Genomic DNA, 15339 nt, shown 5'->3' on the forward strand with positions numbered 1-15339 from the left:
AGATATCTTTCAGTCTATTCATCAACTACCCCAGTGTTTGTTCAATGGACTCATAAACAAAATGGCCATGGTGGCAGAGATGGAACTTACGCATAGGCTCGACAACAGGGACTTCTCACCAAGGCAAATCTGGCCTCTCCTGCTGGTGATTGCTGAATCTACCTGAAACTGAGACCAATGCTAAGTTCATAATATGGCACTGTTCTTCAGGGGCACTAGCCAGTCACTCAATAGTAGTTGATTATGTTGTCCCATCATGGAGGGGGTAGCAGTTCCTCAATGAACTTAACACTTATTCTGAATATGGTGTCCTTTAATACTTTGATGTTACATAGTAGAAGTTAAGGGAAGACTACAGCAATACCATTAAGTCAGGACCACTATTAATTCACACACCTAAGAGTAAAGGTTTGAGTCATCAGATAAAGAACCAATTGACCACCAGTTAAGAAACAAGATCTTAACAGCTAGGCATATTTTCCCCTTGGTTTATTCTGTATATATGTATACTTGTTAGTTTCTTTCTTCTCCTCTTTTCCCTTCCTGTGCTCTTCCATATAGGATGAGTTGATGATAGTTAACCTTATATTTTGTTTTTAACTTATAGGATATTAACAGGGGATCATGACTGAAAAAGAAAAAGGATGACCATCATACAGACAAGAAAAATGACTGATAAGACTTTGGGTCTTAGATGGTAAGGCATCTTTGTAAGAGAGATAGTCACAGCACATTAGGTATAAGCATTTTATCATCACCATCATTGTTTGGAAACTAAATGTGAGTAAAATGGTATATATGGATCCTGAGTACCTAAAATAATGAACTACGCTAGACTGTCTACTGACAATTCAGCTTCCCACTTCTGTGCTCCCCTAAGAGTTAGGAATTCTGGAAAATATTTCTTAGAATCCCTTGACAACTGTTTTCTATGTTAGATTCCACAAATGACAGGTGCTTGCATGAAAGTTAGAAAACAGAATTGAGGCAGATTCTTCAAGATTATTCAGACTTTAGTACAACATCCATTCATGATAAAAAAAAAAAAAAACCCTTAGCAAAATAGGTCTAGAGGGGACATACCTCAACATAATAAAGGCTTTGTATGAAGAATCCACAGGTAACATACTTAATGATGAAAAACTGAGAGCTTTTCCCCTAAGGTCAGGTATAAGACAAGGATGTCCACTCTCACCACTTTCATTCAACAAACTTCTGGAAGTCTTAGCCACAGCAATCAGACAACATAAAGAAATAAAAGGCATCCAAATTGGTAAGGAAGAAGTAAAACTCTACTTGCAGATGACTATGTATCTATAGAAAACCCTAAAGACTCCACCAAAAACCTACCAGAACTAATAAATTAATTCAGTAAGGTCACTGGATACAAAAGCAATGTACAGAAATTGGTTGCATCCCTAAACTAATAATGAAGCAGCAGAAAGTGAAATTCAGATAATAATCCCATTTATAATTGTGCCAAAAACAATAAAATATCTAGAAATAAACTTAACCAAAGAGGTGAAAGATCTATCCTCTGAAAACTATAAAATACTGATGAAAGAAATTTAAGACAATGCAAAGAAATGGAAAGACATTCAATCTTCATGGGATGGAAGAATAAATACGGTTAAAATGTCTATATTATCTACCCAAAGCAATATACAAATTTAATGCAACCCCTATCAAAATACCAACAGCATTCTTCACAGAACTAGAACAAACAATCCTAAAATTTGTATGGCACCACAAGACCTTGAATAGCCAAAGAAATCTTGAAAAAAACAAAACAAAACAAAACAAAAAACAAACCAGAGGTATCACAATTCCAGACTTCAAGTTATATTACAAAGTGGTAGTAATTATAACAGTATGGTACCAGCATAAAAATAGACACATAGATCAACAGAATAGAAAACTGGAAGTAAACCACAACTATATGATTAATTATTCTTCAACAAAGGAGGAAAGAATATACAATGGGGAAAAAGATAGTCTCTTCAACAAATAGTGCTGGGAAGACTAGGCACCTACCTGCAAAAACAGAAACAAAAACAAAAACAAAAAACAAATGAAACTAGACCATACACAAAAATAAACTCAAAATGGATTAAAGGCATAAATGTGAGATCTGAAATCATAAAAACCCTTGAAGAGAACACAGGCAATTTCTCTGACATAGGCTGTAGCAACACTTTTCTAGATATGTCTCCTGAGGTAAGAGAAATAAAAGCACAAATAAACTATTAGGACTATACATTAATCTGTGTGTCATCCTTGCAAAGGGGCTATGCTAATCTCTGCATTGTTCCAATTTTAGTATATGTGCAGCCAAAGTAAGCCCTCTATTGGGATTATATAGAAATAAAGTTTCTGAACAGTGAAGGAAACAACAAAACTAAAAAGCACCCTAGTGAATGGGAGAAGATATTTGCAAATGCCATATCAAAAAAAGGATGAGTATCCAAAATATATAAAGAACTGATAGAATATCCAAAAAACAAATTATTTGTTTAAATGGGCAGAAGACATGAACAGATATTCTCCAAAGAAGATATCCAGATGGCCAACAGACACATGAAAAGATGTTCAACATCACTCATCATCAGGGAAATACAAATCAAAAGTACAAAGAGATAACACCTCATACCTGTCAGAATGGCTAAAATCAAAACACAAGAAACAACAAGCGTTGGTGAAGATGTGGAGAAAAAGGAACCCTCATGCATTCCTGGTGGGAATGCAAACTGTTGCAGCTACTGTGAAAAACGATATGGAGGTTCCTCAAAATATTAAAATAAATCTACCCTATGTTCCAGTAATCACACTACTTGGTATTTACCAAAAAAATACAAAAACACTAATTCAAAGAGATACATGTGCCCCTGTTTATTGCAGCATTATTTACAATAGCTAAACTATGGAAGCAGCCCAAGTGTCCATCAATAGATGAATGGATAAAGAAGATGTGGTATACATATACAATGGTATATTATTCAGCCATAAAAAAGGATAAAATCTGCCATTCATAACATGGATAGAGCTAGAGTAGAATGCTAAATGAAATAAGTCAGTCAGAGAAAGACAAATACCATATGATTTCACTCATATGTGGAATTTAAGAAACAAAATGAGCAAAGGCGAAAGTGAGAGAGAGAGAGAAAGCAAGAAACAGATTCAAATACAGAAAACAAACTGATGGTTACCAGAAGGGAGGTGGGTGGGTGGGGAATGGGTGAGATAGGTGATGGGGATTAAAGATTACACTTACCCTAAAGGGGAGGGGGACCCTACCCAAACTTCCCCTAACACTCTCCTCAAAGCTCTTCTGTCTGCCCAGTTCCAAAGCCACTTTCATATTTAGGTGTTTATATTATGGCAGTGCTCCACTTCTAGGTAATAAAATCTGTATTAATTATCAACTGCAGTGTAAAGAATTACCTGAAATTTAGCAGCTTAAGCTGATGAACACTGATTATCTCACAGTTTCTTAATTCAGGAATTTGGAAGTGACTTAGTTGAGTGGTTTGGGTTCAGAGTCTCTTATGAAATTGCAGTCAAAATGTCGGCCAGAATACAGGCAACTGAAGGTTGACTGAGGCTGGAGGATGGGCTTTCAAGATGGCTCACTCACACAGCTATTGGTCAAAGACCTCATTTTCTTGATGATTGTTAGCAGGAGTCCTCACTTCCTCACCTCAGAGGTCTATCCATGGGTTGTTTGAGTCTCCTCATGACATAGCAGCTGGCTTCCTCTGGAGCTAGTGATCTGTAGGTGCCAAGGGGAGGCTGACCCAAGATGGGCCACTCTGACACGAACTTTATTTTTACTTAAAAACAATCAAAAGCCAGTAGATTCAGGAAAAGCTCTTTATACCTCCCTCAGCTCTTTGCTTATACTAAGAAGAGAGCTATTAACAGATTCTTCTCTACCTAAGTAACTTACCTACATAATAGTGCGACCTTTGTTTTCCAAACATCTCTTCTCACCTTCTTGCTAACTGTCTTTCTCCCCCTTGTGTCCTCAAGTTCCTATCCCTCCTCCCCTTTCCCCTTAGCTCATAAAAGCCTCTTATTGTCTTACTGTCTGGAATTTCCATGTCTGTGTGGATTCCTGGTACAAACACTATTAAATGTTATTTTCTCCTGTTAATCTGTCTCATGTCAATTTAATTCTTAGTCCAGCTAGAAGGACCCTGTAGGGTAAATTATGCCCCTCTGACAGATCCAAGAGAGAGAGCAAAAAGGAAGCCACAATGCACTCTATGATCTAATCTAGAAATGACACGCCGTCACCTCTACTTTATTCATTTGGAGATGTCACTAAGTCTAGCCCACATGCCGGGGAGAGAAATGAAGCTCTACTTCTGGAAGGGAGGAACATCAAAAAATTGTGAACATATTTTAAAATCACAAGTTCTCTTGACGCATTTGATCTAAAGAGATTTAAGGAGGAAAAAGTCCTTAGCAATTTTGATGATATAGTAATATAGAAAGTCATCCAGACTCAGTATGAGGCCAGTGAACCAAAGAGTAGTCATGATACAGAAGTATTTTGACTTTGAAATTTAACAGAAATTGGGAAAAGAGTCAAGTCATCTTTTTGCAGTTTTAACATGTGTCTCTCCCTTTTAACTTAAAATTACACTTGAAAATTGCATATTCTGTCATCATGTCAGATTCTCAATATCAGCAAGGCTATTAGAGTAACATACAAATTTCATACTATTTTAACTACCATGACTACAAAAAGTATGCCACCCTTGATATTAGAGCTTCATTTCAAACCTCTCATCCATTTCCTTCATCCAACATGCCCATCCCCTCTACTTCTGAGCTCAAGACCCTCTGAGCTTACTGCCCTCTGATCACACACCTATGGATGTGATGTGAGGGAAGAGTCCCTCCTTCACTCTAATCTGGGGATTAGTCCCCAAGCCCTGACCTTCGACAACCAGAACCAGAACTGGAAATTCTTTTCTGTCTCTCCTTTGGATTAAGACTTGATAATATTACCCATTTGTACCTCATCCTTCTAAAATACATATATGATTATGTTCCTCTTCTGTGTAAAAATGGAGGCTTACATGGTCCCCCAATACCTATAGCAAAGTCTATACGTGGCTCTTAGGAAATCTGTGAATTCCTGACATTTTCGTCATAGGGACATCATTTGGAGAATAATGCTATGGCTTTAAATGGATCCCCCAAACAGTAAGTTACACAAAATGTCAAGAACCACCAGCCTCCAGGAAAAAAGGCCTGACTCAATAACGGGCAAAAGAATCATCAGAATTTGACTCCACCTTTCCTTTCCCTTCCATATCTTATGTCACAGCTATAACTTGTCTTTCCCTACGCTACCTGTATGTTCATGCTTCATTGCCTTTGTTTCTGCCTTTCTCTCTGCCTAGAATACCTTTCCCTCTTTTCTGCCAGGAAAATTAGTATGCATGCCTTAGAACCCAGCTCAAATATCATATCCTGAGGGAATGAATGATCTAAGCTGTAATACATTTTGTATATACTTCTAACATAATTGTTTCTTCACTCTTCTGATTAACCCTGGACTAAAATGATCATCTCAGAGTTGGAAAGAGTCTTATTCAAATTTATATCTCCAAGGCCTAACATAAATCATACTAGGGCCTACTGTTTGTTGGGTAGGTAAATGGGTGTTAGCTTGGACCACTGCCTGACAAAACAGGGATAACCTTCCTATGAGCATTCCCCTGCAGACTCCCTATAAACTGAGGACCATTTCTTCTCTCCCTAATGCTTTGCTCTGTAGTGAGCTTTGTACTTTTTAGATTTTACTGACCAGCAAAATTTCAAAAATAATTTTGGAGATCAACATAGGATCGCCAATTTTTTACTTTTCCAAGGAAAGACTTCAGTAGAAATTACCACTTACCTTCTCCATCATGTTATAAAAGAAAAGTCACTTTAAAACCTCAAAAGTATGAAGGACATAATCAGCCTAGAAGATAGTCCTTGGTATTAAATACATTTAGCCTTTTGAAAACCTTACCACATTGACCTTATTTTCTCTCATTCCATGAAGAAAAATTCCTCCCTGTTTATCAGTTCTAGAACAATGTTTGGAAACCACTGATTTAGACCTTTGCTTCTGAGAGGTAGCTCCATCATTTTTCCTCAGGAGTGAGTTTTAGGCCTCATGCCAGGAATAGTCCTGCAGGATCTCCCTATGGGTTTCTTATTGCAGTAATAGAGAGAAGTGCATATGAGCACTTATCATTGCAGTTAAAAACTCAAGACTATGAGAAATGCAACCTTATCTTTTTCTTACTGAATTTATTTTCTATTTGAATATGTCCCAGTGGGTGACAAATATAATCTTAATTCAGGGTTCCTCTCCCTTTCTTTCATCTTTGATCCAGGGGACTGAATTAGTGCACAAGCAGGGCTTGATGAAACCTCTCAAGGTCTTAAGCACTGATGAGATTATGATGTCTCATATGTAATTGAAAAAATTTTGGGGGGTGCCTGGGTGGTTCAGTCAGTTAAGTGGCTTCCTTCAGCTCAGGTCATGATCCCAGGGTACTGGGATCAAGCCCGGCATCAGGCTCCCAGCTCAGCGGAGAGTCTGCTTCTCCCACCCGCTCTGCCGGCTGCTCTACTTGCACTTTCTCTGTATCTCTCTGTCAAATAGATAAATTAATTAACTAATTTTTTTTTTTAAAGAAAGAAACAGGCAAGGGGTTAAAAAAGAAAAAAAGAAAAAGAAAAAATTTTAAATACATACAGTTTGTTATTTCCCAGCAAAGTTCTCAGGGTTTTTTTTTCTCTCCTTAAATTATCACTTCAATGCTTTTTACTCTTTCGAAAAGCTGTCTTATGTTTTTGGGTGGGTGATTTGTTTCCCTGCTGTCCTTGGTAAGTTCTAGGCCTACCAGTGGGGTCATCTGGTTCTGCTCATTGGTTCTTAGCATCCACTTGGATATATTTGATTTTACTGTGGGTCCATGCAGATGACCAGAGTCGTCCTCACACAAAAGACTGCCTCAGATTTGAAGGCTCTTTAAGCCACATCTCAGCCATTCAGGGTTAGAATTTCTCTCTTCAGTGTAAAACTTTGATCTCTTTTAAAATGTAATGTAAGTTCCTATTTAGCCAGAGCAGCTCCATCTCGGTTGAACAGCTATTCTGTTGTTTATGCAGTAAAACTTAAACTGACCCTGCCCCCCTGCCAGGGGACTTACTTAAAAGCAAGTCTGGGAAACTAGTAAAATATGGCCGACCAGTCCCAGATAACAGAGCCCAAATACAAGGGCAGGTCAGGCTAGGTGGAGACATCCAATCACTATCTCCCTAAAGAATGTGGGCCCCGCCTTTTGGGCACCAATTCTGACCAAGGTGATAGGCTAGTTCAAATAACTACTATAGGGTGAACTGTAATTCAATTGGCCACCCATGTGTGACCTAGCCTCACTATGCAACTTTCTTTGTGTGTTACAATCTCATTGGCCACCTGTGTGTGGCCGGGCTCAACCACATGGCCTTTGCTCTATAAAAGTTAGTCGGTCAGGTTGGGAGGGGTCGCTCTCTCTGTAAGAGGTGGCCCCGACGGGTCGGTTTAATTCTGGGTGCTGGCGCGAAATAAAATGCTATACCTTTGCTTTGTATCAGTCTCGCACCTTTGGTCACACACCCTAACAGTAACACTTATTATTCCTTAAATATTTTTTTAAAGATTTTATTTATTTATTTGACAGAGAGAGAGAGAACACAAGTAGGCAGAGCAGCAGGCACAGAGAGAGGGGGAAGCAGACTCCCTGCTGAGCAAAGAGCCCAATGCCGAAATAGATTCCAGGACTCTGAGATCATGACCTGAGCCAAAGGCAGAGGCTTAACCCACTGAGCCACCCAGGTGCCCCTAACACTTATTATTATCAGTCACTGTACTTTGTACAGACGAAGGAGCTGAGGGAATAAAAGGGTGGACAACAGGCAGAGAATAGGAGGACACTGTATCACATTATCACATTATTTTCCAATGGCTCAAACTCTCTTACTTATTTTTTGTTTAGTTTTCCTTCCTGATTTCTGCACTAGACTATAGATCTACGAGAACAACACATCTGTCTTACTCATTACCATAGTTCCAGAACCCAGAATAGTGCCTGGAACATAGGAGGCCCTCAATAAATACTGTTGATCTAATGAATGAGAATGACGAGATAAGAACAATACAAAGAGTGTCAGAGTGAGAGGCTGGAAGTGCTAAAAATTAACTTCAGTTCTTTTACATTCTAGTAGAAGTTTGTATCAGTTTTCTCTTGGAAAGTTTTGTTCCACTGAAGCAAGAAATGCATGCCTCTTCCTTCTACCATTTCCTGTGTATGTGTATATGTGTGTGTGTGTGTGTGTGTGTGTGTGTAGGGTGGGGAGAGGCAGGAGAATAGAGAATGTTAAGCAGGCTCCATGCGGGAGAAGGGGCTCCATCTCAGGACCCTGAGAATATGTCCTGAGCTGAAATCAAGAGTCCGACATTTAATCAACTGAACCACCCAGGCACCCCTCTTGTGTTGCTTTCTGATTGTTGCCTCTGGGCTAGTTGTTTCTCCTAGCTGGAAAACGAAACTATTTTGGGCAAGCAGTATCACTATATACCTTTGCAGCTCCCCAGGATGAGAGCTAAAAGATGCTAGTCTACCAAATGAATGAATGGATGAAACTTGAGTCTTGAATATCCAGAAATCTTCTCAGGAATGGGCTCCCTGTTGGGGGTTAAGGCCAAAGTGGTGTCTCCAAAAGGGAGTCTTCTCCAGCCTCAGCGTTTTATATCCACTTCCTGGGGTGCAGCACCTCCTAGTGGAAATCCAGGGGTGCTACCTCCTCCCTAGATCCCCCAAATACAGGCCTCTTGGTGACTCCCTCCCAGTACTACATCTTGTCATTCCTCAAAACCTTAATGTTACTCCCTTAAATGAGGCCCCATAGACTCTGGCAGGTCCCTTCTAGTAACCCCGTGAACAGCGAAGGGCTACATTCCAGCCAAATGTTCTAGACAATAGCCCTACTTCTCAAACTTGAATGTGCAGATAAATCACCTTGGGAAGATCTTGTTAAAATGAAGATTCTGATCTAGTAGTTCTGGGTGGTGAGCCAAGATTCTGAATTACCAACCATCTTCCAGGAGCTACCAAGGCTATTGGCCCAGTCTGTACTGCACCTCTGTGGTGGCCAGTGATTAGAGCAACAGAAGCCCCCAGATGCACCAGGTGTGACCCATAAGCCGTGCGGTTGGCTGTTTATGCAAACATTCTGAAGTTGATAAATTACAGCTGTCCCCTTCAAGGATTGCCACTTAAAAGTCAACACACTGTGGGTACCTGGGTGGCTCAGTCGGTTAAGCCTCTGCCTTAGGCTCAGGTCATGATCCTGGGGTCCTGGGACTGGACTCTGCATTGGACTGGGCTCTGCATCCCGCTCCGGCTCCAGCTCCCAAATAAATGAATAAAATCTTTTTTAAAAAAATAGCATACTGTATGTTAACTACACTGGGATTAAAATTAAAAACTTAATAAAAATAATGTTTTTTAAAGAAGCCAACACACTGATACCAAAAAGTATTTTGCTGGAATGTTGCCAAAAACATTTTTGGAATTGTTGCTGAAGCTTGTTGCACCTTAAAAACTCAGTTTTTCTTTTTCTTTGAAGGTGGATTTAAAAGCAGTCAAAAAACATGTCAAAATAAAACGTGACTATAAACATTGATTTATTGACTATATTGCCTATAAATATTGATGGATTTACTTGTATGACTTATAAATTAGGCCTCACGGTAATCCCCAAACAAGAGTTCCAAAAATATTTGGGTCAGCTGATTGGAGAAAGTGGAATATCTCCTTTGAAACACAACACTCCTTTAGATTGTTAGTCCCACTTCGTTCCATTTTAAGGAGTTGATTTCATTACTAGTTTATTTAAGTAAAACTTAAATAGGGCTTAGTGAGTGGCAGGCCCTGCTGCTTTACAAATATTAACTTATTTAATTCTCATAATAAGCCTGCTTTTATTCCCATTTTACAAAGGAGAAAACTGAGGCACTGAGACATTATGTAGCTTACCTAAAGTTACCCCGCTAATTAATTCAAGAGTCAGGATTCAAACCTTGGGGAGCCTGTTTCTAGGTGTCACTGGCTTAATTAAAGCTATGCTAACCTTTAAAATTAGAGTTAGGACTAAGCTAAAGATGTCAGCTACTACAGAGTCCATCAGAGGAAAAGAAAAAAATTAAGTGATTTACAGTGGAGACAGGAAACCTACAAAAAATAACAAATCCAACTCAAACAGAAATAGCTGGAGCTGGAATATGTGAATAGAGAGAGGTCTTACAACTTCTGCCACCTTCCTGGTTCTGATACCTAGAAAAGACCTCAAGGTGGAAGGGAGAGCAAATTCCCAGGTTGACTTTATGCTGTTCTATTCTCTCGTGTCCCGTTTTGTGGCTTTAAACTCAAATTTAGGGAACTGGGAGCGGGGAGACCCTAGGAAATTATATCTGCTGTAGTGTCTTGCTTTTTACATGCTGTTCAGTGAGTCTTTGCTGATGGATTGTGGGTAGAGGGGGCACAGCCCCAGGAAAATGTCCATCTCTTTCAGGAATGCTTCTTGACTTGCTCTGCCACCTCCAGATCCCCTGAGGAGCTGGAGAGGCTCATTCCTCACTCAGTCCTATCCCATTCCCTCCTTGGCAGTGACCCCAGCCGCCAGCAGCCACCTGAGAGCCAAATCCAAAACTCACTTCCATTTTGCCCAATGCCAAATGACAGACCCGAATTTGGGAGGCTCAGATTTTTTAAGTGCACATAAAACAAACTAACAAATGAAGTTTGCTTTAAATCTGAGGTAGATTTGGGGGTGGGGGGAAGAGCCCTCCAGGAGAAAACACCCTCTAACCTAGGTGGCTGTGGAAACGGAGGCTACAAGCCCCTCATTAGCACCTCTCACAGGGGCTATGGGAAACAGTGCCTCTAGTGTGGTCATGTTTCTCACTGGTCACAGGATCTGAACCAGAAATGGTTCACCTTATTGTGCATTCTTCTAACGCTCAGGAAATGTTTGCCCTTTGTTCCTATAAGCCCTCCACTCCAAGTATTGAAGTTGTAGCCGGGGGCGGCTTTTCTGAGGACCTGGTGTGTACTATCTGACCACTGACAGTGGCCAAACGAGGAAAGAGAGAAGTACCACACAGAACGAAGTCCTAAAATGATCAAACAGCGGAGAGGATTGGAGGTGGGCCGCTCCCCTCGCACTTAGATAATTAAAGGAGTAAAGTCCTAGAAATCCGCAGAACTTCTGTCCACTTTGGCCGCATTATAATTTCGGCCTTGCCCTAACCTACTCTCTAGGAGGCAGTCGGAGCACAACCACGCGATGCAATGTGCTTTTCCCAAACCTAAAAAGGCGCCCTTGCCGTGCCATTGTTCCCACAATGCCGTGACTCGGATTCGAACCGAGGTTGCTGCGGCCACAACGCAGAGTACTAACCACTATACGATCACGGCGAGCTACCGGGACGCCACGGGGCTCGGGCTCCCGCGAATGGGCCTTCAGGTCTAGCCGGTCGCCGCCTTAGCCTTCCAACATCTCCCGTGGTCTGCCAGGCCCGCCTGGCCCTCGCGCTGACCCCGAAGCGAAGTTGGGGTGCCGTGTTCTCCGCCGGTCTCCGCCGGTCGTGCGCACGCATCGTAAAAGAAAGGACTGCTGAGTGCTTGGCAAACGAAAGGATTCCGTCGGAGGAGGACGGACATGACGCCCCGGGGTCGTCCTTCTCACACCCACCGTGCCCGGCGCTCACGCTATCTGAGAGGATTCTGGCTGGGAATGGGGCTGTCTTTCGAATTCTACAACAAGAAGGAAACATTAGTTCCAAGCACCCGCACTGCTTCCTTCAAGGCGCGGGGGCCAGGGAGAGCTCCAGCGCAGCCGCCAAACCCGTGAAGCGGCGGGGTCTGGCCGACGCCGAGTGCGGATCGCAATCGAGAACGCAGGGAGATCAGTGCGTCTGCTGGTGCTCGGGGAATAGCAAAGCCAGAGATCCGCGGGAACCGATAGTGACGTGACAAGGGGGCGGGGCTTTCAACACAGAAGAACTCAGGCGAGGATACCAAAGGCCGGATCCCCAGTAGCTCGCCGTGATCGTATAGTGGTTAGTACTCTGCGTTGTGGCCGCAGCAACCTCGGTTCGAATCCGAGTCACGGCATTGCGAGAGCAATGGCACGGCAAGGGGTTCGGCTTTTATCGCTGTCCTTTTTTCTTTTTTTTCCCGAATTTGTAATAACATTCTCGAAAATGGATCCCAATCCCCTTGTGACAGCTGGAAACTAGGTTTACGTCACGCCAGCTCTGGCTAAATTGGACTTTCGAAGAATGTAGGCTACCGTTTACCCATCCTACCCGCGATACCGTTCAGTGGGGACAAAGCACAGAGCTCTCGTAAGGCTGATAATTGTCATAGACATATGTACGAATTTCCATGGCAGCACTGGAAAAGGACTCCCAATAATAGGAAGAGAAGGCCTCGCAGAGGTGACTTTTGAAGTAGCTCTTAAAGGCAGAGAAGGAATTTGACGAGCAGCCAGGATACTCCTGTGTGCAAAGGTCTGAAGGAGGTCTCAAAAAGGAATTATCGGCAATTCTTTATAAATCTTCCTCCTTCCCCACCTCTGAAGGACCTGTTGAGTAAATGAATACAAGTAATTTAGGAATGGGAAATGACACGGAGGTCCAAGGGATGAGCTGGAAAAGGTGGACAAATCTCCCGCAGTCTGTGGGTGGGGGGTGAGGGGTGGAGGAATGAAAGGATTCAAATCGTGTTTGGTAGCATCCCTCCCTTGACTCTGCAGGGGGTGGGGGTAATGATTAGAGCAGATAGGCGGTCACGGTGGATTCTCTCGTTAGAACCAGTGGCACGTTCTCACTGTAGCAAAAAGCTTCTGCCTGCTGTGGACTCGGCCTGGTTCTAGGCGCCGTGGGGGCGGGAGCACCGATGGACAAGAAGAAAAACCGGACTGGTGATTGCTGCCGCCCGGGGTACAACCGAGGGGGCCACCGGTTCGGGCGGCGGGAGTACTGTAAGGGAGGAGTCAGGGCGGTCCGGGCAGGAACGCAACCTGCATGGATGTTGGCGGGGAGGAGATCGGCAGGGCGAGATGCATTCATTGAACTCCTTCTGCGTGACCAACCGGTCCTGGGGGCGTCCATATCCTCCAACCAGGCGATGTTGGGTCACTTCTAGGGGAATCAGCAGGGACACGAACCCCTTAGTAGCGTCCCCAGCAGACCCGGGTCGCTGGAAAGATCTCCCAAGCACAGGAGATGGCATCTTCCTAGGAGGGGGAATTACAACTTGTGAACATTGAGTTCCGGCCAGTCCCGTCCCTGCATACCTAAGTGTCCCCCCCCCCCCCCCACCAAACTCCCACCTTATTCACACAGAACCCAGCCTTCCCCACCGCAACATAACCACTTCTGTGGCTAAGGAACCAAAACCTGAGAGAACCCGAGCAACGTCGAGAGCCCATGCGCCTGCGCATTCTCAGATTCGATTTTAGGCTGGAACTCCGCCCCATAGGTGGGTCTTTGGGTGACGTGCACAGTGGGAAGGCCTATGACTATTGAAGAGTACAATCAGAAAGCCATCCTTACAGGTCCCCGGTAGCTCGCCGTGATCGTATAGTGGTTAGTACTCTGCGTTGTGGCCGCAGCAACCTCGGTTCGAATCCGAGTCACGGCATTGTGGGAACAATGGCACGGCAAGGGGCCTGTGTTTTTAAATTTTTCTCCTTTCAGCGAGGTTCTACAGAGAACACAATTCGCTTTCTTGAGATGAACCACCGCGTCTTTCTGCCTTGAAGAGTGAGCCACCCTTAAAATCGCCACCTCCAGTAACTCTGACTTAACACTATGAATTCAGTTTCACAGCAGTTATAATCCCTTTCCTCCCGAAGAAATTGAAAATCGGTATCTAAATCATTCTACAGCAGCAAAACAGCGCCCCCGTGACCTTGCGATTTTCCCTGTTATGAATTTTTGAAAAATTGAGTTGTTTATGTTTAAATAGAGAATACATGTGCACAAGTCCAGTGAAAAGTAAGTCTCCTCATTCTTCAGCTCATCCACCAATTATTGCAGTTTTCTTCTTACCTTTCCATGGCAGTCCTTGTATAAACAAACATTTATACAGCATTTATGTGTAAAAATATATACCCCCTTCTTGCATAATACAAATGACCTCTTCCCTTCCTTGCCCTCACCCCTAGAAGTCAGGCAGAACTTGAGGTGATATATTTGCAGCTCATCCACCAATTATCGCAGTTTTCTTCATACCTTTCCATGGCAGTCCTTGTATAAACAAACATTTATACAGCATTTATGTGTAAAAATATATACTCCCCTTCTTGCATAATACAAATGACCTCTTCCTTTCCTTGCCCTCACCCCTAGAAGTCAGGCAGAACTTGAGGTGATATATTTGCACTAATAGGCAATCTCCTTTTACAAGGAAGAGTACACATACAGGGAGGGAATATCCACTCACCCACCCTGTCCTTTTTCTCCCTAGGCCCTGGATCCTGGCTGGGGCAGGTGAGGGATGGCTGGGTTGGTGAGACAGAGGAATGAGATTCCTTATTGTGCTTATAAAAACCTTTGGATCAGAGCCTGGGCTCTGTTGAGAAGCGGTCCTGTTTTGATTTCATGCTGGAAGGGCAGGGTAACATCCTAGGTTTGGGGTTGGGAAGAGGGACTTGACTTGGTAGTCCATTTGGAGACCCTTCACTTCAATTTCTCTGTTATTTTATTATAAGGATCAAACTTAAATTATAGGCCACTAGAGTTAGAAAATTCAAGTTAATCAAAGGCAGAACTGAATCTTACTATGTATATTTTTCAAGCATACATTGGAAGAAAGGTTTCTCATGGTGTCCATAAATGAGTGAAGTGGGCCAGTTTACTTCATGATTGTAACTTAGGTTGTATTCTTTCAAATACATGTTATTTTCATATCAGACAAATAGAAAACGTGGCCCAAATGAAACTCCATCTACATCTAGAATCTCAAAGAACAGAGTGCATGCGTGAGTATACTGAGATATGTTTGTCCTCTCAAGTTTGTGAACAGAGATGGGCCTGAGGCAAGGCTGGAGAGAGAAGGCAAGGACCAGTCTTAGGAGAAGGCAAAACTCAGAAGGGATCAGAACTCAGGAGAGGACTGGGCATCCAAATTTAGATAAGCAGAAGTGAGGACACCCCACTTAGTACCTACTAAGAAAAGTAAGGGCTAAAGACGAGGCCTTAGGACATACACA

The 15339-nt window shown here is 42.6% G+C and overlaps 4 non-coding genes across 4 annotated transcripts; 2 read left to right on the plus strand and 2 right to left on the minus strand.

Moving 5' to 3' along the window:
- Positions 1-2240: 2240 nt before the first annotated feature.
- On the minus strand, positions 2241-2344 carry LOC116867580. Its single transcript, XR_004382626.1, has one exon. It is a non-coding gene; the product is annotated as a U6 spliceosomal RNA (small nuclear RNA).
- A 9118-nt stretch (positions 2345-11462) lies between these two features.
- Positions 11463-11534, minus strand: TRNAH-GUG. The gene has a single exon. It is a non-coding gene; the product is annotated as a tRNA-His (tRNA).
- Positions 11535-12161: 627 nt separating this feature from the next.
- On the plus strand, positions 12162-12233 carry TRNAH-GUG. The gene has a single exon. It is a non-coding gene; the product is annotated as a tRNA-His (tRNA).
- Positions 12234-13694: 1461 nt separating this feature from the next.
- TRNAH-GUG lies at positions 13695-13766 on the plus strand. The gene has a single exon. It is a non-coding gene; the product is annotated as a tRNA-His (tRNA).
- Positions 13767-15339: the final 1573 nt, after the last annotated feature.

This window comes from Lontra canadensis, unplaced genomic scaffold (genome assembly GCF_010015895.1).
Source record: "Lontra canadensis isolate GAN:19392208 unplaced genomic scaffold, GSC_riverotter_1.0 scaffold12, whole genome shotgun sequence".
Taxonomy (NCBI): Eukaryota; Metazoa; Chordata; class Mammalia; order Carnivora; family Mustelidae; genus Lontra; species Lontra canadensis.